The 25,132-nt window shown below is 41.8% G+C and overlaps 1 protein-coding gene across 1 annotated transcript in view; it reads left to right on the top strand.

Moving 5' to 3' along the window:
• The window catches only part of XKR4 (XK related 4), a 311,634-nt gene that overhangs the window by 44,394 nt on the left and 242,108 nt on the right, over window positions 1-25,132 (top strand). The window lies entirely within an intron of this gene.

The following is a 25,132-nucleotide window of genomic DNA, read 5'->3' as shown; positions in this document are numbered from 1 at the left end:
ACAGCATCATCTTCCAGGATTTGAAATAGCTCAACTGGAATTCCATCACCTCCACTAGCTTTGTTCATAGTGATGCTTCCTAAGCCCCACTTGACTTCACATTCCAGGATGTCTGGCTTTAGGTGAATGATCATACCATCATAATTATCTGGGTCGTGAAGATCTTTTTTGTACAGGTCTCCTGTGTATTCTTGCTACCCCTTCTTAATATCTTCTACGTCTGTTAGGTCCATACCATTTCTGTCCTTTATTGAACCCATCTTTACATGAAATGTTCCCTTGGTATCTCTAATTTTGTTGAAGAGATCTCTAGTCTTTCCCATTCTGTTGTTTTCCTCTATTTCTTTGCATTGATCGCTGAGGAAGGCTTTCTTATCTCTTCTTGCTATTCTTTGGAACTCTGCATTCAGATGCTTATATCTTTCCTTTTCTCCTCTGCTTTTCACTTCTCTTCTTTTCACAGCTATTTATAAGGCCTCCTCAGACAGCCATTTTCCTTGTGTTTGCTGGCTGTGTCTACACCATCCAAGTTTCTGTGATGTCATGCTGACCCATCTGAATATTCTTAATTGTCCACTGAATTGTCTCACTAATTTGTCTCCTTTGCTTACTTCAGTCAGCTAGTTCTCATTTTCAATTGAACTCCTTAGATTAAGGGCCAGTGAGGAAGGAAATTGTAGTCCTGTCATAAAGAGCTGCCCTGAGCATGTGAAGCAGGGGGAAAGACAGGGAGGCCAGAGGCCAGAGGCCAGGACAGGGTCACAGAGATGATGCATTTGACCAGCTTCATACACACAAAGAGTGAGAAGGGAGAAAGGAAGAAAAGAAGTGGGTCTGGAGGGGGCGATGGGGAGCCTTTGGAATGGAGACAGAGTTTAAATTTAGACATTACGTAATGTTGCTCAGGGTTTCTCTCGGCGACGTGGGGATCGGTTTTGATAGTTAACAGGATGATCGTTCTCCTCTTGGTCACCAGCTGAAAAGAGCATTTCAGAAGCTGCCACAGGCTCTGCCTTTTGGAGTATTTATAGCTTAGCTGAGGCCACTGTGGGGCAGAAGCCAGCACCCTGGAACTAGGAAAGAGTTGGCTGTTACATTTGAGCCTGGTTCTATGCAACCTGCTGCAGAAGCAGGGCTGTCTGATGGGGCAATTCATAAGCACCTTGTATAACAGCATGCGGTGCTGGGTCCAAGGAGGCTTGCTTATCAAAACCCACGGTGGCTATTTATTGGCAATAATCCCACACAAGGGGAAACCACATTGATCTGCTATCTGTCAAGGAAATGCTTGCCTTCCAACTGTACATCATGGTGTACCAGTCAGACCCTGCCCCATGAACTTGGAGATTTAGCCCTAGCACTGACCATTCCACTTCTGGCTTTATATTCCTGGATTGCCCCCATAAAGCCTCCGTCTTTTCAATATGACCTCAGTTATGCTGTACAGCTCTAAGATGATCGAAACACTCATGGGTTACTCGCTAATTATCATTGATTGATATACCTGAGTCTTAAAATTAATCAGAACAGTAGTTTTATCATAAAGCACATTTTGCAACTGTGGGTAGCTGGAACTGCAAGCTACGCTTTTCAAGCACTTTGGGTAAGTGGAACTGCAAGCCGCGTTTTTCTGCCATTTCCTTCCCTTCTTGTTTTGGTTCAGTTTACATGCAAATCTGTGCTTATAAGTTAAACACAGCAGATTTATTGCAGAGTGATGCTGGTATGTTTTCGTATACTGTATGAGTTGCTGAAGGAGGAAGTGGGAGGGAGGAAGTTGTTAATAGAGGGTTAGATTTAGCTATTCCAGACTACATAGATAAAATAGAACTGTAGCATCCAGCAGTTATGGGGTGCACTTTGTGAAGATATCAGTCATATTTAGCAAGGCATGTGGGATCCTCCCTAATTCTCCCATTCCTCAACTGAAATCCCCCCACCCCTACCAGGGCCCCCAGCCCATGCCTACCCGACCATCTCTATTTTCATCAGCAGACCCTGTGTCTTCACAGCACTGAGGCTGAGCCCTCTGTCCATACCCGCTCTGTGCTCTGTCCCTCTTTCCTTTTTCCTGCTCAGCAAACTCCTCTTTAGCCAGGAAACCTTAGCTACCAGACAACTAAATGTTTTTTCTTCTGGACTTGCACAGTTCATCGTAAGTACCTCTCATGTAAGTGTATCACATGTCACAGCCGCCTGTGCGGTTCCATCCTCCCATAAACTGTGAGGTCCATGGCAAGACGACGGTGTCTTTTTCAGAGACACCTCCCCACTCTCCTCGGTGTTTGGCGCACAATAGGTGCCAAAGGGCATCGTTTGAAAGAACAAAGGAGCAGACGGATGAAGAGAGAATGAATAAATGCACTTGTCTGAGTTTGTGTCAGTGAGTGAGATAGTTAATATTTCCCTCTCCATTCCATTTCAGCTCTCTAAGGAACAAGTGCTTGGCCAAGGTATAACTGCTTGAAAATAACAGTGTTTGATTAGTAATTACTAGACTTGCATTCAGTATTTAAAGAAAGTTTAATAATAGTAATGCAGTGCTTTTTGTCTGTGCGAGACTGTCTTTTCCTTTTTTTATTGTCTCTCAAGCTCTAGAAGTACACACCGAAATCCAATCAGATTGCCTATGAAGACCCACCTCAGCCAGCAGCATATTCATATTTGATATCTTTGTGTATCTAGAATTGACACCTACATTTCTGGTTTGCAAAGTAAAATTTACAAGTATATTGAGAAGACAATGTCTGGCTTGAAAAATTATCTGGACCGATAATAGATTGGACTGAAAAAGAAGCTGAGATTGAGGGGAAAATGGGAGGATGTGAGGCGAATTTCTACATCTGCTTCCTCTGAAGCAAAAGACCCACTGCCAATTATGCTGCACACCCCGGACCCTCTTTTTCATGTGCATGGCTGCACCACACAGCAATCAGGGAGTAAGCCTCACAGAAATGCAGGCATTTTACTGTCTTTTCGAGCACAGACATCTAGCCCTATGGCAAAGATAGCTAGTTATCATTTAGAGTGCACTTAAAAACCATATCGATAGTTTCTCATAAGTACAAAACTAATACATGTTTCTTATAAAAATTTAGACAGGTATAAAAAAGGAAAATTTAAATCACTCTATGCCCTCCACTCACTCTCAGTATTTCTGTGTATTTTTGTTGAACTGCAAAGACAGTTTGATCCATCCGTAGAACTGGAAAAAGTAAAAGTGTTAGTCACTCAGTCATGTCTTGGCTTTGCGACCCCATGGACTGGAGCCCACCAGACTCCTTTGTCATGGGATTCTCCAGGCATAAATAGTGGAGAGGGCTGCCGTATTCTCCTCCAAGGGATCTCCCCAACCCAGGGATGGAACCCAGGTCTCCTGCATTGCAGGCAGTTTCTTTACTGTCGGAGCCACCAGGGAAGACCCTAGAATTGGAATCGAACTGTAAATGTTTTTGTATCTTATTTTTATTTACCATTTCATGATGAGTGTTTTCTTATATCATTAAATAGTTCTCAAAACCATGATTTTAATGCCATATTAATATTTATGAGTGAATATTTATATAACTCTCACATTTTCACTAATGTTACTGTCAAAATAGAATGAAGAATCTTGTGAGTAATTTTTTTTGTGTGTGTATCTCTTTCTTTAAATTCCCAGAAGCATAATTGCTGGGTCAAAATATGAAGGTTTGTAAGCCTCCTGATAGTGTTTCCCAGGTGGCTCAGATGGTAAAGAATCTGCCTGCAATCCAGGAGATGTGGGTTCAATTCCTGGGTCAGGAAGATCCCCTGGAGAAAGAAATGGCTGCCCACTCCAATAGTCTTGCCTAGGAAATCCCATGGATAGAGGAGCCTGGTGGGCTACAGTCCATGGGGTCACAGAGTCGGACAAGACTGAGTGACTGAGCGCACACACACACACACACACACACTTCCTGATTGGATGCCACCTTGCCCATCTTCTAACCCGTGTCTTCTTACAACAAAAAAATCTACTTAAATGAAAATAATTTCCACTCTAGCAACAAGGAAAAAAAAGTAGTTTTGAATTAACCTTAGCTAGAAAATTGCCTAGTTAAGGGAATATTAACAGAATAAGGTGCTTTCAACATGAACTATATTTATGAAAGAGGACCTTAGATGTCAGATTTTCCAGAGGTTAATGAGTAGTAAGTTTGATAGTTTAAACTCTGCTTAAAGCTAGATGACAGATACAGTATAATTTTAGAGGGATCTCCAGAGAGGTTTAAGGCCTGATTCAAAATCTGGTAATATGTTCATTATGTACCATTTATCTTCCCTTCATAGAAAAATGGCAGGTTTTATATAGACCCTGTATTGAGGAAAAAATGAAGAAAATATTACATAGGCTGTGTATTAAATTTAGCATTAAAGTTTTCCTGATTTTTTTTCTATTTAACATACTAGCTTTTACTCTTTTGAAAAACTCTTCAAAAATGTGTTATTGAATAGATCTATATAAGATGCATCAATGTAATTACTGGGGACATCCCAGGCAGTCCCGTGGTTAAGACACCATGCTTCCAATACAAGGGGTATGGGTTTGATCCCTGAACTGGGAAGATCCCCTGGAGAAGGAAATGGACACCCACTCCAGTATTCCTGCCTGGGAAATCCCATGGACAGAGGAGCCTGGTGGGCTACAGCCCACAGGATCGCAAAGAGTCAGATACACCTGAGTGATTAATACACACAGGGGAACTAAGATCCCACATGCCATGTGACATGGCCAAAACAATTAAAACAGAATTGGGTCTTTAAATAAAAATACAAACAACAATAATAATGTAATTATTGAACATTTGAATGGTTTTCAATTTTTCATTACTGTGGTTAATGAGTCAGTGGAATTCATGTATATAATTCTTTCCATGAATGGTTATTTCCTTAAAGTGTATTTCGAAAGTTAGAAATATTTTTAAAAAAAGAAATATTACACAGGCTGTGAAAATTCTGTTTTGTCTTCAAGTAATGATAAATGGTCAGTCATTTAGATTCTTAAGTTCTTAATACATATAAAGTGTAGAGCACTTTTTAATTGATCTTTTCCAACTTCCATGTGAGTTAAATCATATACCAAATCTGGCAATGGTAGTCATCCAAAGAAAACATGAAAAAAGTTATTAATGCTGATGACTTGTGAAATTAGAAACATCCAGGCCATTGATTAAAAAGTGAAGGGGAAAGTCAACTGATTTATTGCTGAGAGTTCAATCTGTTCAGCAATCAGATCCAAATGAGAAGTGATATTTCTCAGAGAACTGGACAGACCACATGAGGTAGTGGACTAGACACTAGCATCCAGTCTCAGCTCCTCTCTTAACTAGACTTGACCCCGGGTAAGTGAAGTCATGGTTATAAGCCCCAGTTACTCCCCTGTGAAGAGTGAGGATTGAATACTGCAGCTGGAGAGCATGACTTAAAGGTTCTGTTTTGGTTTGTTTTTTGCCGTGCCATGCTCAGTTATGTCTGACTCTCTACAACCCCATGGACTGTAGCCCACCAGGCTTGTCTGTCCATGGGGATTCTCCAGGCAACAATACTGGAGTGGGTTGCCATGCCCTTCTCCAGGGGATCTTCCTGACCCAGAGATTAAACCCCCGTCTCCTGTGTCTCCTGCATTGCAGGCAGATTCTTTGCACACTGAGCCATAGAGGAAGTCCTACAGTGTGGTACCTGTTCTTTATAAGTATGATCCCAAGGCTCTAAGATGTACAAGGGGAAGAACTGGGGCATCCTATTCCTGGGGATGCCTTTTGAGCAGTGTTTTTCTGGTGCTTCCTTGAGAGAGTCTAGGCTGGTGCTGAGTTGAGTTGAGTGAGTTTCCTTGATTTAGAATGATCACAACTCCAAGTCCACACTAGATTTGACCTTTATCACCTTAATTTCCACATCATTTGGCATCATATTGGCCTTTCAAGGATCTCCTGACTTTTAAATGGGTTGGGTTCTTGTTTACCTGTTCTGTTCCATAGTGCTGTGCTCAGTCATGTCCGACTCTCTGCAACCTCATGGACTGTAGCCCACCAGGGTCCTCTGTCCCTGGGGTTTCCTGGGCAAGAATACTGGAGGGGGTCACCATTTCCTCCTCCAGAGGCTCTTCCTGACCCTGGGATCAAACCTGCATCTTCTGTATCTCCTGCATTGGCAGGCAGATTCATTAACACTAGTGCCACCACTTATATACAATTCTTGGTCCAAGTACGTAAAACCTTTTACTGGAACCAGCATTACAAATCTGACATTTTCAGTGCTTTCACCTTCTAGTCTTTCTCTCAAGAGAAGATATAAGGGACAGAAAGCCAGTTATTTCTTAAAGCTTTGGACTCCTAGTGGGAGAAAATATTCAAAGACTATTCTATGACCTTTGGGCCTTCAAAAAACCTATATACCAACACTCACCTTCCAGGATGAAGACCAGGAGGAATTTAGCACCCCTATTGCTAGGAGAAGAACAGTCTTCATAGATGTGTATCTACTTTCAAGATAAAAATAAAACACATGGGATGTGGGTCAGTTGAATCACTTGTTTTTTCACATTTTACTGCCTACAGGGAGCCCTGAGAGTACTCCATGAGTCCCAGGACAAAGACAATAAGTTCAGATTAATACCAATTTTCCTTTCTTTGAAAAGCTTGTTTTGATGTCAAATCTTAACAAACTTTAAGTACCCAGTTCTGTCACCCTTCTAATCATGGAAGCAAAGATTAAGTCCTTGGTGCAGGTGGATCAAATATTTTCTCTGCCACTGATAGGTACAGTGCTGTCTTGAGTCTATGTAAATCTATCTGAAACAAGGAAAGGCAGCCTTGTTAATCCATGAAGATATTAGATGTACAGACAATTCAAAGATACTGGGAAATGACGAAGTATATTGGCTTAGAGTGTACTTTTGATGAGAGTGTATTCCCAGGAAGGGTAAATACATTGATAAACTCATTGCCTTGATCTTCCAACACAGTTTCTATCGACATTTCTTATAGCTCCAGGCACAGATTAGAGAGTATGTGGCCCATTGATTACGTTTAGGGCTCTTAATCATAGGAAAGAAGATTGAATCCCTCCCCGTGTATACACAGAGAAGACCATAGCATTTCCACCCTGACCTTCATACACTTTTGACCCTGAGAATCTATTTTCTGATTCTGTTTACTAATTCAGATGTTTCAAGAGACAGTCTTAATATCATTCTTAAGAGATTTTAATAATATATTTTAAATGTGGCAATATGAGTCATTGTTTTTGAATGTCTGTAAAAATAAAAATTTGAGAAAGTTTTATAAAAATGGTTTGGGCTTCCTTGTGGCTCAGTGGTAATGAATCCACCTGGCAATGTAGGGGATGTGGGTTCAATCCTTGAGTTGGGCAGAACCCCTGGAGAAGGAAATGGTAACTCACTCCAGTATTCTTGCCTGGGGAATCCCTGATGGGCTCCAGTCCATGAGGTCACAAAAGAGTCAGAAACTACTTAGTGGCTAAACAGAAGCAACAATGAGAAAGATATACATCATTCTTGTGATGCTTTCCAGGTATAATATTAATTGCTGTCATTATGTATTGCCACCTTAAAACCTAGCAAAAGTTGATATTTCTAAATATTGGGGAGAACCTCTGCTATTTTAATTTGTCTTTGGTCATGCTGTGTGGCTTGTGGAATCTTAGTTTCCCAACCAAGGATTGAACCCATGCCCTTGGCAGTGAAAGCACAGAGTCCTAACCATTGGACTTCCAAGGGATTCCAAATGTCAGTGACATCAGTTATTAGATTCCACCAAGCCTTGTACGATGCTGGATAGGAAATGGTTAATCAATTTCCTTTGGTTCAACTCAGACCTCACAGCATCCTCTCTGGGTTCATGGTACCAGGAAAAACCCTCCAAAAAGCTTTTACTGGAGATACACAAGGTCAAAGTCCTATTCATCAGGACACTGAACTTTAATCAAGACAAGAAACTATTCTCATCATTAGGTTATTAGCAACTGCAAATAACCTAAAGTCACTTAAAATGCTTTAGTAGAAAGTAGTTATAATTAAAGCAGCTTATTTATTGAGGAAGGAAATAGGTTAATTAAATGGAGATTTGGGGGATACATATTGACTGGAAAGGATCACTATAAAATTCATATTCTCACAGTCAGAAAATGTAGCCAGTGCCCAGTGGGAGGACTAAGGAGGAGACTGGCATTCACACACATGGCTGAGAAAATACGTGGGTGTCCTAGGCAGTTGAGAGAGTCCCCTCTTCTACCTGGATGGACAGATGGCATTTCTTCCTCACTCTCTCTGTAGACTAGAAAGTTGATTCTCTAGAGGAGTCAATCTGGAGAGCTTCAACTTGTTCAACAGGTGCAGGGGCGGGGGAGAATAGAGACAGAAGAGTGAAAAGATGGAGCATAAATGCTGCCTGATGATCTGTGAGTATCAGGCACCCAGAGAGCCTGCAACTAGCTGGATGCGCCTCTGTGTTCTCAGAAGAAGGTGAACAACCCCAGAAAAAGCAAACTCACAGGTACCCTTAGTGTGAAGAGACAGCAAAAAACACCTGGCTTTAGAACATTCCCATTGTGAAAAACAGGAACCAAAAAAAAATTTTTTTAATGAAAAAGTCCTTTTTTTCAGTTTTATTGAGACATAATTAACACACAGCACTGTATAAGTTTAAGGTGTACAGCATAATGATATGACTTGCACATATACTGCAAAATGATTACCATAAAAGTTTAACACTCATCACCTCATGGAGTTATAAAAAAAATGTTTTATTCCATATGAGAACTTTTACTATTTTCCCTTTTAGCAACTATCAAATATACCACACAGCAATTTTAACTATAGTCATCATGCTGTATATTACATCCCCAATATTTACTTATTTTATAACCCTAAGTATATATACCTAGGCTTCACAGGTAGTTCAGGATTAAAGAATCCACCTTCCAATGAAGGAGACTCAGGTTTGATCCCTAGGTTGGGAAGATCCCTGGGGGAGGAAATGGCAACCCCCTCCAGTATTCTAGCCTGGATAATCCCATGGCCAGAGGAACCTGGTGGGCTATAGTCCAAGAATGGGGCACGATTTAGTGACTAAACAACAACGTATATGTGTATGTGTGTGTATACCTTAATAGTATGTACATATAAGTGAACACAATTTTAAAATATAGTAACCCAAAGTATTAATATTATGAAATACATATTATACAAAGATGTAATATTGTATGATGTTTTACATTTTAATGTCATGATAAAGAGCTAGAAATGATATAGACTTCTAGTCCTGTCTTTCCCTGTAACCAGGCAAGAATACTTATGTTGTAATTTCATTGCTCAGAGAATGCCCTTCCCAAATACAAACCCACACCCATCCCTGGTAATACCTGCTGGAATAACTAAAGTTTGATTCTTTAAATTTAAGGCTCCGATCTCCGTTAACATTCAGGTAACCCTGGGAAGAAAAGATCAACTGACTGTAGCCATTTGCATTGAAGTGTGAATGACTCTCAGATTCTTCCCTTAAAATAGGATATTTAAGTCAGGGCTGCAGGAAGAGACAGCAGAGACCCTGTGGGTCTGAGAGGGAAAATGGGGGAGCAAAATGGCAAAAGGGGAAATTTCTGGTTTCATAGGTGACCTGTGTGGTTCCGAACAGAATTTCACTTCAACACAAACTTCCAAATATTCTTAACATATCTCTATGGATGCCATGACTTTTGATCCCATACCTCATGAAACCACGTTAAGTAATTAACATTATTATAAATAATTGTGAATATGAAATAAGTACTGTTTAAAATAGAATGAGGAAGCCAGCTGGTAGAGAAGCCTCAGCTCACTAAGTCCACATGAACGTTCTCAGGTGAATGTGGGTTTGCACACACACACACATCACACACACACACAACTACTTCAAAGGCGCCTTCACCATTTCCTGTGACCCCTGAAAGGTGAAGGTGTTAGTCATGCAGTCATGTCTGATTCTTTGCAACTTTATGGACTGTAACCTGCCAGGCTCCTCTGTCCATGGGATTATCCAGGCAGGAGTACTGGAGTGGATTATCATTTCCTTCTCCAGGGAATCTTCCTAGCCCAGGGATCAAGCCCAGATCTCCTGAATTGCAGGCAGATTCTTTACTGTCTGAGCCATCAGGGAAGACCCCCTGAGACTCCTGTCCTCTCTGTTGCCCAGGACACAGTCCCAGACCAGCCCCAAAGGGGTTCACCCCGACCATGGCTAACAGGGCCCACAGATGGCCCCTCCTCAGCACCCCTCTTGCATTCCTGGGCACAGGGATACAGCCTTCTTCCCCCACCTCCCCTCCCTGACTCTCTTCTGCCCTCCTGGTTGGCAGGTAGGGGAAATGCCCCTGGAAGAGAAATATCTCTCATATGTTCAAAGATCCAGACTACAAAAAACTTCTATTCATGTTTTGGTCATTGATCTCTAAAGGAGTGAAATATGAGTACCTTGAGGACAGAGATTTATCTGGGTGTTCTCCATAGCTGTTAGCACAATGTCATAAATGTTCGGTTACTAAGTCGTGCCTGACTTTTTGACCCCATGGACTACAGCATGCCAGGCTTCTCTGTCCTTCACTATCTCCCGGAGTTTGCTCAAATTCATGTCCAATGAGTCAGTGATGCCATCCAACCATCTCATCCTCTGTCACCCCCTTCTCTTTCCCTCATTCTTTCCTAACATCAGGTCTTTTCCAATGAATCAGCTCATTGCATCAGGAGAGCAAAGAATTGGAGCTTCAGCTTCAGCATAGTTCTTCCAATTCAGGGTTGATTTCCTTTAGGATTGACTGGTTTGATCTCCTTGATCAGGTTGATAATGAAGGCCATTTTTCTCACCCAGAAGTCAGGTATTTTCCTTTTCATATCCCCAGAGATGATTTCCTGACTCACCGCTGCCCCTCCAGTGTCCTTCAGGGCTGGTGCTCAGGGTCAGTCCTTTGAATTCACCCAGAGCCCAGGTGTTCATTTCTTGTCAGAGGCAAAAATCTGTGAAATTATGGCACAGAGGAAGTGGGGCAGCCTTGGCCAGTGGGATGGTCCAGTTGCATAGAAGGTGAGACAATGAAAATGCACTCTGCTTATTTTCCCCATAGTTCCTTCCTGGATGAAGACACAACGTTGCTTAACTGGCCTTTATTTGAAATTAGAGTGCTAATGTATAAGAACCTTTCAATGTGAGACTAATGACATGTTAGAGGTGTATTAATGAATCGGTGTACAGGAAGACAAAAGAGGACTGGGGCCCATCATCAAGATGCCAGCTATATTAAGACCTTTGCTTGACCATGTAATGACCTTCATCCATATTATGCACCATTAGTATTCATGACAATTATGTATTTTTAATTTTCTTAATGTTATAAAACATTAATCATCAGTACCAGCAAATAAGGTATTTTTGTCTGAATTTATATAAAAGTTGGGCAGTATGAAACTTGCAGATGTCTTGATGTATGTTTCAAAAAGAAAGGAAAGTCAAAAACTGAAAATAATCTACCAATCATTTGCTAAATTCTAGATGCTGACAATTAATTTTGGTGTCACATCAGGGTCAGTGAAGAGGCATTTCAAAATAACCTAAATCTTCATCTCTTCATCTGAAAGCTTATAAAATACGGTAGTGGAGAATGAGATAGATTTGTGGGAAAATAGGATATCAGTGCCTATATGTCTGAGAAAAAGTAACTACTTTGTTGTTTGGATGTTGTGTTAGTTTCTGCCATACAACAGTGTGAATCAACCATCAGTTCAGTTCAGTCGCTCAGTTGTGTCCAGCTCTTTGCGACCCCATGAATCGCAGCACACCAGGCCTCCCTGTCCATCACCAACACCCAGAGTTCACTCAGACTCACGTCCATCGAGTCAGTGATGCCATCCAGCCATCTCATCCTCTGTCGTCCCCTTCTCCTCCTGCCCCCAATCCCTCCCAGCATCAGAGTCTTTTCCAATGAGTCAACTCTTCACATGAGGTGGCCAAAGTACAGGAGTTTCAGCTTTAGCATCATTCCTTCCAAAGAAATCCCAGGGCTGATCCCCTTCAGAATGGACTGGTTGGATCTCCTTGCAATCCAAGGGACTCTCAGGAGTCTTCTCCAACACCACAGTTCAAAAGCATCAATTCTTCAGCGCTCAGCCTTCTTCACAGTCCAACTCTCACATCCATACATGACCACTGGAAAAACCATAGCCTTGACTAGACGGACCTTTGTTGGCAAAGTAATGTCTCTGCTTTTGAATATGCTATCTAGGTTGGTCCTAACTTTTCTTCCAAGGAGTAAGTGTCTTTTAATTTCATGGCTGCAGTCACCATCTGCAGTGATTTTGGAGCCCCAAAAAATAAAGTCTGACACTGTTTCCACTGTTTCCCCATCTATTTCCCATGAAGTGATGGGACTAGATGCCATGATCTTCGTTTTCTGAATCAACCATAAGTATACATAAATCCCCTCCCCCTTGAACCTCCTTCCCACCCACACATCCCACCTCTCTAGGTCATCAAAGAGCACTAGTTGAGCTCCCTGTGCTATACAGCAGCTTCCCACTGGCTGTTTTATATATGGTAATGTATATATTCATTGACTATACTAAAGCCTTTGACTGTGTGGATCACAACAAACTGTGGAAAATTCTTCAAGAGATGGGAATACCAAGCCACCTTACCTGCCTTCTGAGAAATCTGTATGCAGGTCAAGAAACAACAGTTAGAACTGGACATGGAACAATGAACTGATTCCAAATTGGGAAAGGAGTATGTCAAGGCTGTATATTGTCACCCTGCTTATTTAACTTCTATGCAGAGTATATCATGCTAATTGCTGGGCTGGATGTAACACAAACTGGAATAAAGATTGCTGAGACATATCAATAACCTCAGATATGCAGATGGCACCACCTTTATGGCAGAAAGTGAAGAACCTAAAGAGCCTCTTGATGAAAGTGAAAGAGGAGAGTGAAAAAGCTGGCTTAAAACTCAACATTCAAAAACTAAAATCATGGCATCCAGTCCCATAACTTCATGGCAAATAGATGGGGAAACAATGGAAACAGTGACAGACTATTTTCTTGGGCTCCAAAATCACTGCAGATGATGACTGCAGCCATGAAATTAAAAGACGCTTGCTCCTTGGAGGAAAAGTTATGACAAACCTAGACAGCATATCAAAAGGCAGAGACATTGCTTTGCTGACAAAGATCAGTCTAGTCAAAGCTATGGTTTTTCAAGTAGTCATGTATGGATATGAGAGTTGGACCATAAAGAAAGTTGAGTGCCAAAGAATTGATGCTTTTGTACTGTGGTGTTGGAGAAGATTCGTGAGCGTCCTTTGGACTGCAAGGAGATCAAACCAGTCAATCCTAAAGGAAATCAGTCCTGAATATTCATTGGAAGGACAGATGCTGAAGCAGAAGCTCTAATACTTCGGCCACCTGATTCGAAGACTCATTAAGGACCCTGATTCTGGGAAAGATTGAAGGCAGGAGGAGAAGGGTATGACAGAGGATGAGACGGTTGGATGGCATCACTGACTCAGTGGACATGAGCAAGCTCTGGGAATTGGTGATGGACAGGGAAGCCTGGTATGCTGCAGTCCCTGGGCACAAAGAGTTGGACCCAGCTGAGCAACTGAACTGAACTGAATATATATATGTCAATGCTACTCTCACAGTTCATCCCCTCATTATTCCCCCACTGTGTCCATAAGTTTATTCTCTACATTGGTGTGTCTATTCCTGCCCTGCAAATAGGTTCATCAGCACCATTTTTCTAGATTCTATATATATGCATTAGTAAATGATGGTTGTTTTTCTCTCTGACTTACTTCACTCTATATGAAAGACTCTGGGCCATCCATGTCACTGCAGATGACTGAGTTCCACTCCCTTTTACCAAGTATAAAATGAGTCGGGACACATTTTACTTTTGCTCCTTGTCTATCTGTCCCACTCAGGATCAAGTAGGATGCACTCAGAAGTGACTTTGGGCATCACCTTGAGCAAAACGAATGGATGGCTAGGAAAATGTATATATGTCTCAAAGTGTGGACTTGGCTGTGTCTGTCAAATAGATGAGTTGGAGCTGGGATGAAGGATGGTTCTGGTGATGCCCCAATCAATGTCATCTTGTCAATAAATAATCATCCTATCTACTGTCTTTGCTGTGTTTGGCCCCAGCAGAGGGTGAGGATCAGCTCATAGCTTTCCTGTCAGATCTCAGAAGGTCAGAATCTATCAACCTTTTCTTGTTGAGCAGTGAACTCTACTTTCTGGCAGGGCTACCTAATAATCTTCCATCAAGTCTTCTGTGGTGCATTTGGCACAAGATGCCTTCTAGAAATTAATATTAACTGAAAACGGATAATATATTTACTTCATAGATTATAGTTCTTCAGTTAAGTGCAAAAAATGGATCAAAATATGTACATGTATAATACACTATACAGCGGAAAAAGAGCTCGGGAAATAGTGAAGATGGATTTCAGTAGTTGTATAAAATAAAACTATATTTCTGAAGAATTAAAGAATATTTTTGAGGTGCTAATGCTCAATGTTGGCTTCCCTGGTAGCTCAATGGTAAAGAATCCTTCTGCCAATGCAGGAGACGTGAGTTTGATCCCTGGGTTGGGAAGATCCCCTGAAGGAGGAAATGGCAACCCACTCCAGTATTCTTACCTAGAGAATCCCATGGACAGAGGAGCCTGGTGAGCAGTTCATGGGGTTGGAAAGAGTCAGACATGACTGAGCGACTAAACAAGAACAATAATGCTGAAGTTTATTTGTGAGGCGTTTGATGGAACACAAATGCAGCATCTGTTCCAACATCTGATGGAAGGCAGTGTGAGCAGAGGGAGGAGAAAATGGGGCTGGGGGACAGGATAGCCTAGGCTGGAATTCCATCTGATATTTATCTAGACCTTCTGAAAGTCTCTCAGGAGCTCAGGGTCTCCATAGGTCCATCTGCAAAATGGGACAACAGTCTTACTCCCTAGGTTTGCTGCATCCTTTCACCTGCTGATCAGGGTGCTGTGTCATTTTACCTGGTCATCACTGAGGCCACCCCATTCTTTATTTCCAGCCCTGACTTGTATTCCTGCGTAGCTGGCTGGTGGGACTAAGCTCTTCATCAAATCATTGCTTTGTTTTCCCTCTCTCTGTTTGGGACACTACAATTCACTCACACTACAGTCCAGACCCAAGAATTTCCATCACTCTTCCTTCCCATTGCCTGCCCATCAGGTAACAAGGTCAGCTATGTTCCTTCTGTCAGCCTGACCTACATGCCCTGTTCTCCCTCTGTCCTCCTGAGTTTAGGTCCTCACTTCCCCTCACCTGAACCATTATCGTTGCTCCCTGGCTGGCCTCCTGGTCTCCATTTGCAGCCCATCCACTTCATTCTTCCCTCTGTCCCCACCCAGATCTTTATAGCATACATATACCCAGTTCTTAAAATCCTTCAGTAGTTCCCTTCTCTTATAGGATCAGGGTCTTAGGTGGTGACTCACTTTTTATCTGCCTCGGTTTCCTCATCTCTAAAATGAAGATAATAGTAGACAACTTTAGAGGTTTTAAAACATTTGTTTTAAAATAGGTAATATATTTCCATTGTTCAAAAATCAGACTAATGTAATAAGTCTGAATCACATACCGGCCCCACTCACAGTCGCTTCTCTGCTCCAAATGGGCAGTGTATATATATATATATCAAATGTCAGTTTTACTTTTTCATATCAGAAAAATGTCTGAAAAAAATGGCCTATAGATTTCTTGCATAAACCCATCATCCTAAGATATCGAGCCACCTGACTTTTATAGGTCAGTTTCTATTTCCAGTACAGGAAACAGTATAAATGGCTCTTACATCCACCTAAGAGAAGTATAAAGCAGGTTTCTTTGTATCCTGCATTGAACTCCTTCCAAAGAACACAAGGGTGTTGCTTGCATTAGAGCAGAATCGTGGAGACCACCTGTATATCTCTGAGTGTCCAGTGCTTCCCTCTGCTCTGAATACTATGATACATAGGGGCTTCCCTAGTGGCGCTAACAGTAAAGAACCCTCTGTCAATGCAGGAGACATAAGAGACTTGAGTTCAATCCCTGGGTCTGGAAGATCATCTGGAGGAGGGCATGACAACCCATTCCAGTATCCTTGCCTGGAGAATCCCAGCCACAGAGGAGCCTGGCAGGCTGCAGTCCACAGTGGCGCAAAGAGTCAGATATGACCAAAGTGACTTAGCACAGCACATTAAATGTCTAACTGAACACTGTATTCAAGAAAAAAAATATGCGGTGACCATCCAGTGACTTTAGGTTAATTCCTATTACCCTCCATCCATCCTCATCATGAGGTGCTGGACAGTACAAGGGAAAGATTTGAAGACTGAGGCTGATCACTTTGTGTATCATCCAGATGGAGTGGTGACTGTCATGAATCTTCTCCATTTGACAGGATAATCATACACTACTTAAGATAATTCAGGGATTGCTTGTCATTCAGGAGGTTTGTGATGGGGCTGATGCAACAGTGCCAGAAGGCTCTCGCACAGAGGGACCAGAGGCAGGCCACTTGCGTGTGTGTGTCAGACTGTCCTCCAGGATCTACTGGGAGCCTTTGGTTCCTACTCAGATGAGAAGACAATTAGAGAGATGTGACCAAGTCCACGTTCCTTTCAGTGGTGACTTGGAAGAAAGTAATTTCATTAGGAAACTTTCGGGATCAAACCCAGGTCTCCTGAATTGCAGGCAGATTCTTTACCATCTGAGCCACCTGGGAAGCCCAAATGTATACACATGTATGCATTAATGTCAAACTGTATAATTCAAGTGCTAATTGTTCAGTCGTGTCCTACTTTTTGTGACCCCATGGACTATAGCTGGCCAGGCTCCTCTGTCCATGGGATTCAGCAGGCAAAAATACTGTAGTGGGTTGCCATTTCCTTCTCCAGGGGATCTTTACAAACCAGGTAATGAACCTGTGTCTCCTGCATGGCAGGCAGATTCTTTACCATCTGAGCCACCAGGGAAGCCCATATAATTCAAAACAACAAGTAATAAAACACACCACCTTCAGCTTGGAATACACCCATAGATAGCATTTTGAACATGATCATGATCTATCTCAGAAAACCCAGACCAAGGTGGTCTGCCGTGAATGATTAGAGATTTAAAACCAAAATTTTACCTGATGGTTGAAGAGGCTTTTTAAGACGTTTTAATGAGCAGCTTAGGCTTGTAACTCAAAGCTATAATAGAAATTGGCTTTGTCAGAAGGCAGTTTTGTATCCAGTATTGTGGTTGCTATGGAGTCAGTTTGGGCAGATTATGAATAGTAGAAGAAGAATATAAGCTCTAGCTTCCAAAGGCTTGGAAATATGGGTAAGAGATGCAGCTACTGGATCAAAGAAAGCTGACTAATTTTTTAAATGTCCAGTTTTATTATTAAAAAATCCTACTGAAATAATCAGGATTTATGCTTGGCCATTCAATGATTCAACAAGTCTTTTGTGTGTGGGGGCGGGGGTGGGGGGATAGGGGATAAGCGGAGGGGAGGAGGAATAAAGAGGGAGATTGGAATTGACACATACCCACTACTACATATAAAACAGGTGAATAATAAGGACCTACTGTATACCTCGGGAAGGTCTGTAATGACCTATGCCTGCCTGCCAAGTCGCTTCAGTTGTGTCTGACTCTGTGTGACGCTATGGACCGTAGCCCCCCAGGCTCCTCTGTCCACAGGATTCTCCAGGCAAGGATACTGGAGTGGGGGTTGCCACGCCCTCCTCCAGGGGTTCTCCCTGATCCAGGGATCAAACCTGAATCTCTAACATCTCTGGCATTGGCAGGCAAGCCCCTATGACCCATACGGGAACAGAATCTAAAAAGGAGTGCATATACGTAGAACTGCTTCACTTTGCTGTACACCTGAAGCCAACACAATGTTGTAAATCAACTATACTCCAAAAAAAATGTTTTTTAAAGAAAGAAATCTTTTTAAGGCACTTTATGTTCAGGGTTATGTCTGAATGCTTGATCCATGAAGAAAGCATCATATTCAGCATTTCAGCTTTCTTAATGGCTAAGCCTTTGTCATGGAAATAGAGACATCGAAGAGCATCAGTGGTGTCAGAACAGAAATAGAGCATTATGCTTGATTGAGCTTTCTTTGAGGTTCTATTTATATAAAGTGATCTGCCTTTGAGTCACCCCCTTGAAATAAGAAATCACATACCCAGTATGCACAAATATTCAAAACAAATAATAAAATAAGCATGTATCAATTATGAGAGTGGTTCTTAAGTTTAGGGAACGTGCATATTTAAGTTTGGAAGTCTTCCCCGGTGGTTCAGCGGTAAAGAATCAGCCTGCAATGCTGGAAATGCAGGTTCGATCCCTAGGTCGGGAAGATCTCCTGGAGGCAACTCACTCCAATATTCTTGCATGGACAGAGGAGCCTGGTGGGCTCCAGTGCATAGGGTTGCAAAGAGTTGGACACAACTGAAGTGACTAAGCACTCTATGAGTTACTATAATTAGGGCAAAGAGGTTAAATTTCTTAATAGTCACTTCATATGCTAGAGAATGAAATCCTTAACAAAGAATAAACAGGAAACTTTTTTCTCTCCTTACTCCACAAATGTGTTGAGACTCCCTTGTAAACTTGAGATAAGCACACATCCTCTAAGTCACCTAATTAGGTAAACCATAGAGATGCAGATGTCCTGTGACAAAGCACAGGTCTATGTTGTCAGAACGAATGGACAGATTGCGCACTGCCACTGATGTTGATCTCAGGTTTACATTACTTAACGTCGTGTCAGTTTTCATGGAGCTCAGAAGTATGCTTTTTCTAAATGTAGCATCCTGAGTCGGAGATTAGCATCTCCACCTACACAGGTCACATCTCTCATGACCAAAAAGGCTCACTCTGGATCAGGCTTTCCCGGCTCTGCATCCTGTGCTCAGTCCCTGGACCACTGCCTCTGGAAGAGACACACTTAAACGCAGAGTCTCCGCTGTGGTTAGGATGGGGAACTGGCGTGTGAGTGTGTGTGCACATGTAGGAAAGCCTCCTAATTCATTCTGATTGTCTTCCAGGTCTGGAAACAGTGCACGAAACCATTATTTCTGAAAGAAATCTATTATTTTGATGGATACTGCCATTCAGAAGGGTCTTCTCCCTAGACCTTTGTAAATACTGAAATTTCCCATAAGGGTGGACTTTGATCTGAGTTTATTTCCATTGAGAATCCTGTGTTTCCTGTTCACAGCACACCTTACTATATTTTTGGCATCTATTGAAATTTTCTCCTACTTTCTATTATTTCCTTTCACAAGTAAATAATGATGTGCTGTTGTCATGGGACTCATGAGTCAGGATGATGGTAGTGGCTTGGTCAGTTATCTCTCTCTTTAACTCTCTTACATTTGCACACCAACATCCATCTCAGGGTCCACAAGGCAAGTTTGTGCTCAGTCAAAATTACAAAATGACAGATGTAACTGCCTAATAATTTTCAAACAACCACAAGTAGAAACGTTAAATCCATCAGTGTCAATGGTCTACCCTTCATAAATGTAATTCAACATACTTCTCCTTGACTATCTCTCACATTTGAAAGAATGCCTAATGATCTGGCACTCCCACTCCTGGGCATGTATCTGCAGAAAATGAGAATTCAAAAAGATACATGCACCCTTATGTTCATAGCAGCGCTATTCACAATGGTCAAGACATGGAGATAACCTAAACGTCCATCAACAGATAAATTGATAAAGAAGATGTGGTACATATATACAGTGGAATACTATTCAGCCATAAACAGGAATGAAATAATACCATTTGCATCAACATGGATGCAACTCCAGACTATAATACTAAGTAAAGTAGGTCAGAAAGAGAGAGACAAATACCATATATCATCACTTACATGTGGAATCTAAAATATGACATGAAAGAACCTAACTATGAAACAGAAACAGAATCAGGGACATAGAGAACAGATTGGTGGTTGCCAAGGAGGAGGGGTTGGGGGAGGGATGGAGTGGGAGCTTGGGGTTAGCAATGTAAGGTTAATATAGAGAATGGATAAACAACAAGGTCTTACTGTACAGCACAAAGAACTGTATTCAGTATCCCAAGAGAAACCATAATGGAAAAGAGTATTTTTAAAAGAATGTATGTGTATATATATATGAATATATGTATATATGAACCACTTTGCTATACAGCAGTAACTAACACAAGATTGTAAATTAACTTTGTGCAGTTGCTAAGTCGTGTTCGATTCTTTGTAACCACATGGATCACTGCACACCAGGTTTCCCTGTCCTTCACTATCTCCTGGAGCTTGCTCAAACTCATGTCCATTGAGTCCATGATGCCATCCAACCATCTCATCCTCTGTGGCCCCTTTCTTCTCTTGTTCTCAATCTTTCCAAGCATCAGGATCTTTTTCAATGAGTTGGCTCTTTGGATCAGGTGGCCAAAGTATTGGAGCTTCAACTTCAGCATCAGTCCTTCCAATGAATATTCAGGGTTGATTTCTTTTAGGATTGACTGGTTTGATCTCCTTGCTCTCCAAGGGACTTCTCAAGAGTGTTCTCCAGCAGCACAGTTAGAAAGCATCAATTCTTTGGTGCTCAGCCTTCTTTATGTTCCAACACTCACATTGGTACATGACTACTGGAAAAGCCATAGCTTTGACTATATGGACACAACACAGTAAATCAATAATACTTCAATAAAAGAAAAATATACCTAATAACATAGTTTAGTAAGGCACCCACTCAGGGGTCATGACCAGCACAGTGGATGCAGTCAGCCCCTGAGCACGAAGAAGCAGACAATCAGCAGGAAAAGGATCTTGTACCCACCCCTGAATCTCTTTCCTCCCAGACACACTCCTCCAAAAGCTGATTCTGCCTGATTTCCTGTGGCTTTGAACTTGCCTTGAGTTAGCTCTGGGGTCACCGCCAGTAGGCAGGTGAGTCCCAGCCCATTCCTACCACTGAGAAGAGACATGTTCTTTTTGCCATCCCTTGTAGGCAGTGTTCACTGACACTGACCCAGGAGACGTCACTGTTCTGAAGTTAGAAATGTCACCCTGCTTCTTTCCCAAAGGATTTGGTGTTGCAGCATAGCTACTGTGGGCTTCCAGTTGGTTCTGGTTTGCTTTGCATTTCTCATTATGTTCTTTCCTTGAAAGCAGATTTTTAACAGATATGATGTCCACACAGCTTCCCTGTTCAGCTCCAGTCCCTCCCCTCAAATCCCACTGGCCAGAGGCACGTAGGCAGCCAAGGACCAATGCCCTACAGAGCTGCTCAAGGATCAAAACAAAACCCTCTGAGGGTTTTGCTTTCTCAGGGAGAGGGACCACTGTCAACAGTGTTCACAGAGTCCTCTGGCTTCCCCAAGGTTGCAGAGACTATGCCCGTGGACACAAATGCACAGAGTGTAAGGGGCACTGGGAGTTTCCTCTTCCAGGGGATCTTCCTGACCCAGGGATTGAACTCGAGTCTCTTACATCTCCTGCATTGGCTGGAGGGTTCTTTACCATGAGCTCCACCCGGGAAGCCCACAGATACGGCAGGTCTGCCCCTTCCTGCCTCTTGGGGTTGCGATGGGGACAAAGTCAAATTATAGAACATCAGAAAAGTGAGAGTATCACAGACAAACAAGTTATTGTTTTCATTACTATTATAATCATTTTTTGTGTAGCCCCCCTTCCTAACACAAACTTCTACTTGGCCAGAAGCAGAGAGAAATCAGAAATCTGAGGCTACAGTTTGTTTTGGGACCTCCTGGGCCCTTTCACAATGTACAGCCATCTGCTGAAACACCAGATGTGGCCCTGCCCATCTCCTGCTCCCACTTCCTCTATAGCTCCCCGTTACCATTGCTGACAAAGTTCCAGCTCCTGAGTTTATGCCAGTTGTCTGAGAACTCACCTGTCCCAGGCATCCTGGGTGCCAGCTATACTCCAGACCTAGGAAGCACTTTCCCAACTCCTAGCTGAATTCCAAGGCTGAAACAACTATGAGCATCGTTGCTAACATATCTCCCAACTTCAGCAGGCAGAGGGTTTCTTCTGTCAGATGCTGACGTGTCGTCCTGGTGAAATATCCTGCCAGGGTCTGTGTCCTGTGGTGGAAGACAACCCTGCAAACCACTGGAGAACATGTATTCTAGCCCTGGCTGGATTTTCATTTGCCAATGTGACCTTAGAAAATTACTCGTGTTTCTTTGGACCTTTGTTTCCTCATATACAACATGCAGACTATACATACTGATGTCTCTAGAATAGATAACTGACAAGGATGTACCATTCAGCACAGGAAACTCTTCTCAATACTCTTTAATAACCTAAATGGGAAAATAATTTGAAAAAGAATAGATACATGTATATGTGCACCTGAAAATAACATAACATTGTTAATTAACTACAATCCATTATAATAAAAATACTAGGAAACAGAAAAAGCTTTTTAGAACTCTTGTCATTTCTAACAGTTTTGGTCTACAAATATGAAAATAGCCGTCCTATTGGTTCAGGCTACTGGTTCTTATCATGATCCCAAGGGTCTTAGCCTCCTCCACAGGATAATCCAGTCCTATTCTTCTAAGTAGGGCTTCCCAGGTGGCTCAGTGGTAAAGAATCCACCTGCAATGCAGGAGATACGGGTTGGATCCCTGGGTCAGGCAGATCCCCTGGAGGAGGGCATGGCAACCCACTCCAGTATTCTTGCCTGGAGAACCCAATGGACAGAGGAGACTGACGGGCTACAGTCCATGGGATCACACAGAGTCGGACACGAATTAGTAATTAAACAACAACAATAATTCTTCTAAGTAATGAAGAATGCAGAATGTTCACTTATTTGCTTCTTGTGAGTGGAATATGGTGAGGAAAGTGGATTTATCTGAGTTGCAGGGAACTGTGAAGAATAGTGAGAACAAATTCTTCATTTTCTTTGAAAACTTAGATGAGAGCAAGCAAGTTCAGCACAGCAGGCTGAGCTAGAAATCACGGGACCAAAGGCTGTTATACAGGAATAGAATATTGGAGCTTGTCAATAGAAAAATTCATGGCCATGTTAACTGCAAATTCCATTATCAAGCAATGTTTGGAATGTCTACCTTAGAAACTTAAAAATAAAAGAGATCCACTTTCCTGATGGCTTAAGTACAGCCCTGTCCAATGACAGAAGCCTGAGGAACCCTACCTATTCTTCAACTCATTTACCCTGCACTAAGTGAGTGCCTGCTGTATGCCAGTGATATGCAAGACTTCTCAAAAATCTCTTTCAGTCCTGAGGTTCACCAGTTTTTGCAAGATGGGTAGTGTTTTGCCCCTGAAACAAGTCATCTCTCTCATTTTCAGATTGCTATCCATCCGTGGATTTCTACCTGTTAATTGCCTTTGAGCTGTGCTGCTGATCATTAGAAAGATGTAGTACATGCATACAATGGAATATTACTCAGCTATTAAAAATCATGAAATCATGCCATTTGCAGCAACATGGATGGACCTAGAGAGTGTCGCACTGAGTGAAACAAGTCAGAGAAGGAGAAATATCACATGACATCCCTTTTATGTGGAATCTAAAAAGAAATGATGTAAAGGAACTTACAAAACAGAAAAAGACTCACAGATTTGGAAAACAAACTCATAGTTCCGAGGGGGGAGGGATAGTTAGGGACTTTGGGAAGGTCATGTACACTCTGCTATATCTAAAATGGATAACCAACAAGGTCCTCTTGTATAGCCTGTGGAACTCTGCTCAATGTTATGTGGCAGCCTGGAGGGGAGGGGAGCTGGGGGAGAAGAGATACCTGTATATGTATGGCCGAGTCCCTTTGCTGTCCACCTGACACTATCACAACCTTGTTAATTGGGTATATCCGGATACAAAATTAGAAGTTTAAAGTTTTTTAAAAAAGAGATTAGTAGCCTAAAAATGATTGCTTTTTAAAACTCTGACTTCCTAATCGACTTTTGGTAAAAATTGAGGAAGTAAGTTTCAGGTTTCCATGCTGATCTACAAATGTCAAAGTCCCAGGTAACTTGAGGTAGGGTGTTTATTCTCTGCATTTTTCACTGGAAAATCTGTGAGTCTATTTTTGTTGCCTAGGTAATCGCACAGCTTTTCTTTGGCTTCCTGGACACAGGGCGGTGGTACAGGACAGACTGTAATAAACAACAAATTGTGTCTGCTGTAATGCATCGCTGGAGGAAGTCTCCTCACTTCACCCTTTTTTATCTGTCTTTTGTGCTCTTTCCATTAATACCATCTGATAATAAAAATTACTTGTAACTTACTTAACAATGATCATATTTTAACCAGGAAATTTCCGAGAAGCATTTATAGGAAAGTTTCTTCCTCTTCTAGAGAAACTAGAATTATCCAATGTTATCCCAGAAGGCCTTGATTATAGTCATTCTTCTTGTGCAGGGATGTTTGAACACAATAGTATTATAATTATATGCATAATGAGCTATATCTTGATGCCAACACATGGATTATAAACGTTTCTATTTGAATTAAATACTAGTTCAAATGAACTAAATCATCTTAGATGGGATAGTTGGAAAGATTCATGACTCCAAAGTTGCTTTATGAAGGCCACCAACGATGACACATATATTAGTATGTGTTGATCGTTAATCCATCAGAGATTATCCTTGCAGACTCGACGGGGTGCAGTGGTGTGTGATTGCACCTGTATGTGAGTGAGCATGAATTAGATGGACGTGCAGCTGGTATACTGAAGTCTTTAGTAAGGAAAATGAATATGCAAATTTCAGAGCTCTAAAGGATGCTAACTGCCTACTTTAAGAGGAAATTCATTCCCTATGCATTTCGTGTGCTGTGATACCTTACAGTTGTCAATGTGGCCAAAGGAATTTCGGAATCATTTTTAAAGTATGACTGTGCATATTTGTACAAAAATATCGTGTACTTTTGTGTAATTGTTTCTCCCTTTTCAGGCTTTCCTCTCTATAAAAGAGAGATTCGATTTTCTCTCAAATAATGAGAAGCTGCCTGACATGATCACAACAAACTTACTAAAGAGTAATATTGATGAAGGATG

The sequence above is a fragment of the Bos mutus genome, chromosome 14, assembly GCF_027580195.1.
Source record: "Bos mutus isolate GX-2022 chromosome 14, NWIPB_WYAK_1.1, whole genome shotgun sequence".
In the NCBI taxonomy this organism is placed as follows: Eukaryota; Metazoa; Chordata; class Mammalia; order Artiodactyla; family Bovidae; genus Bos; species Bos mutus.
This window is presented reverse-complemented; position numbering and strand designations above follow the sequence as displayed.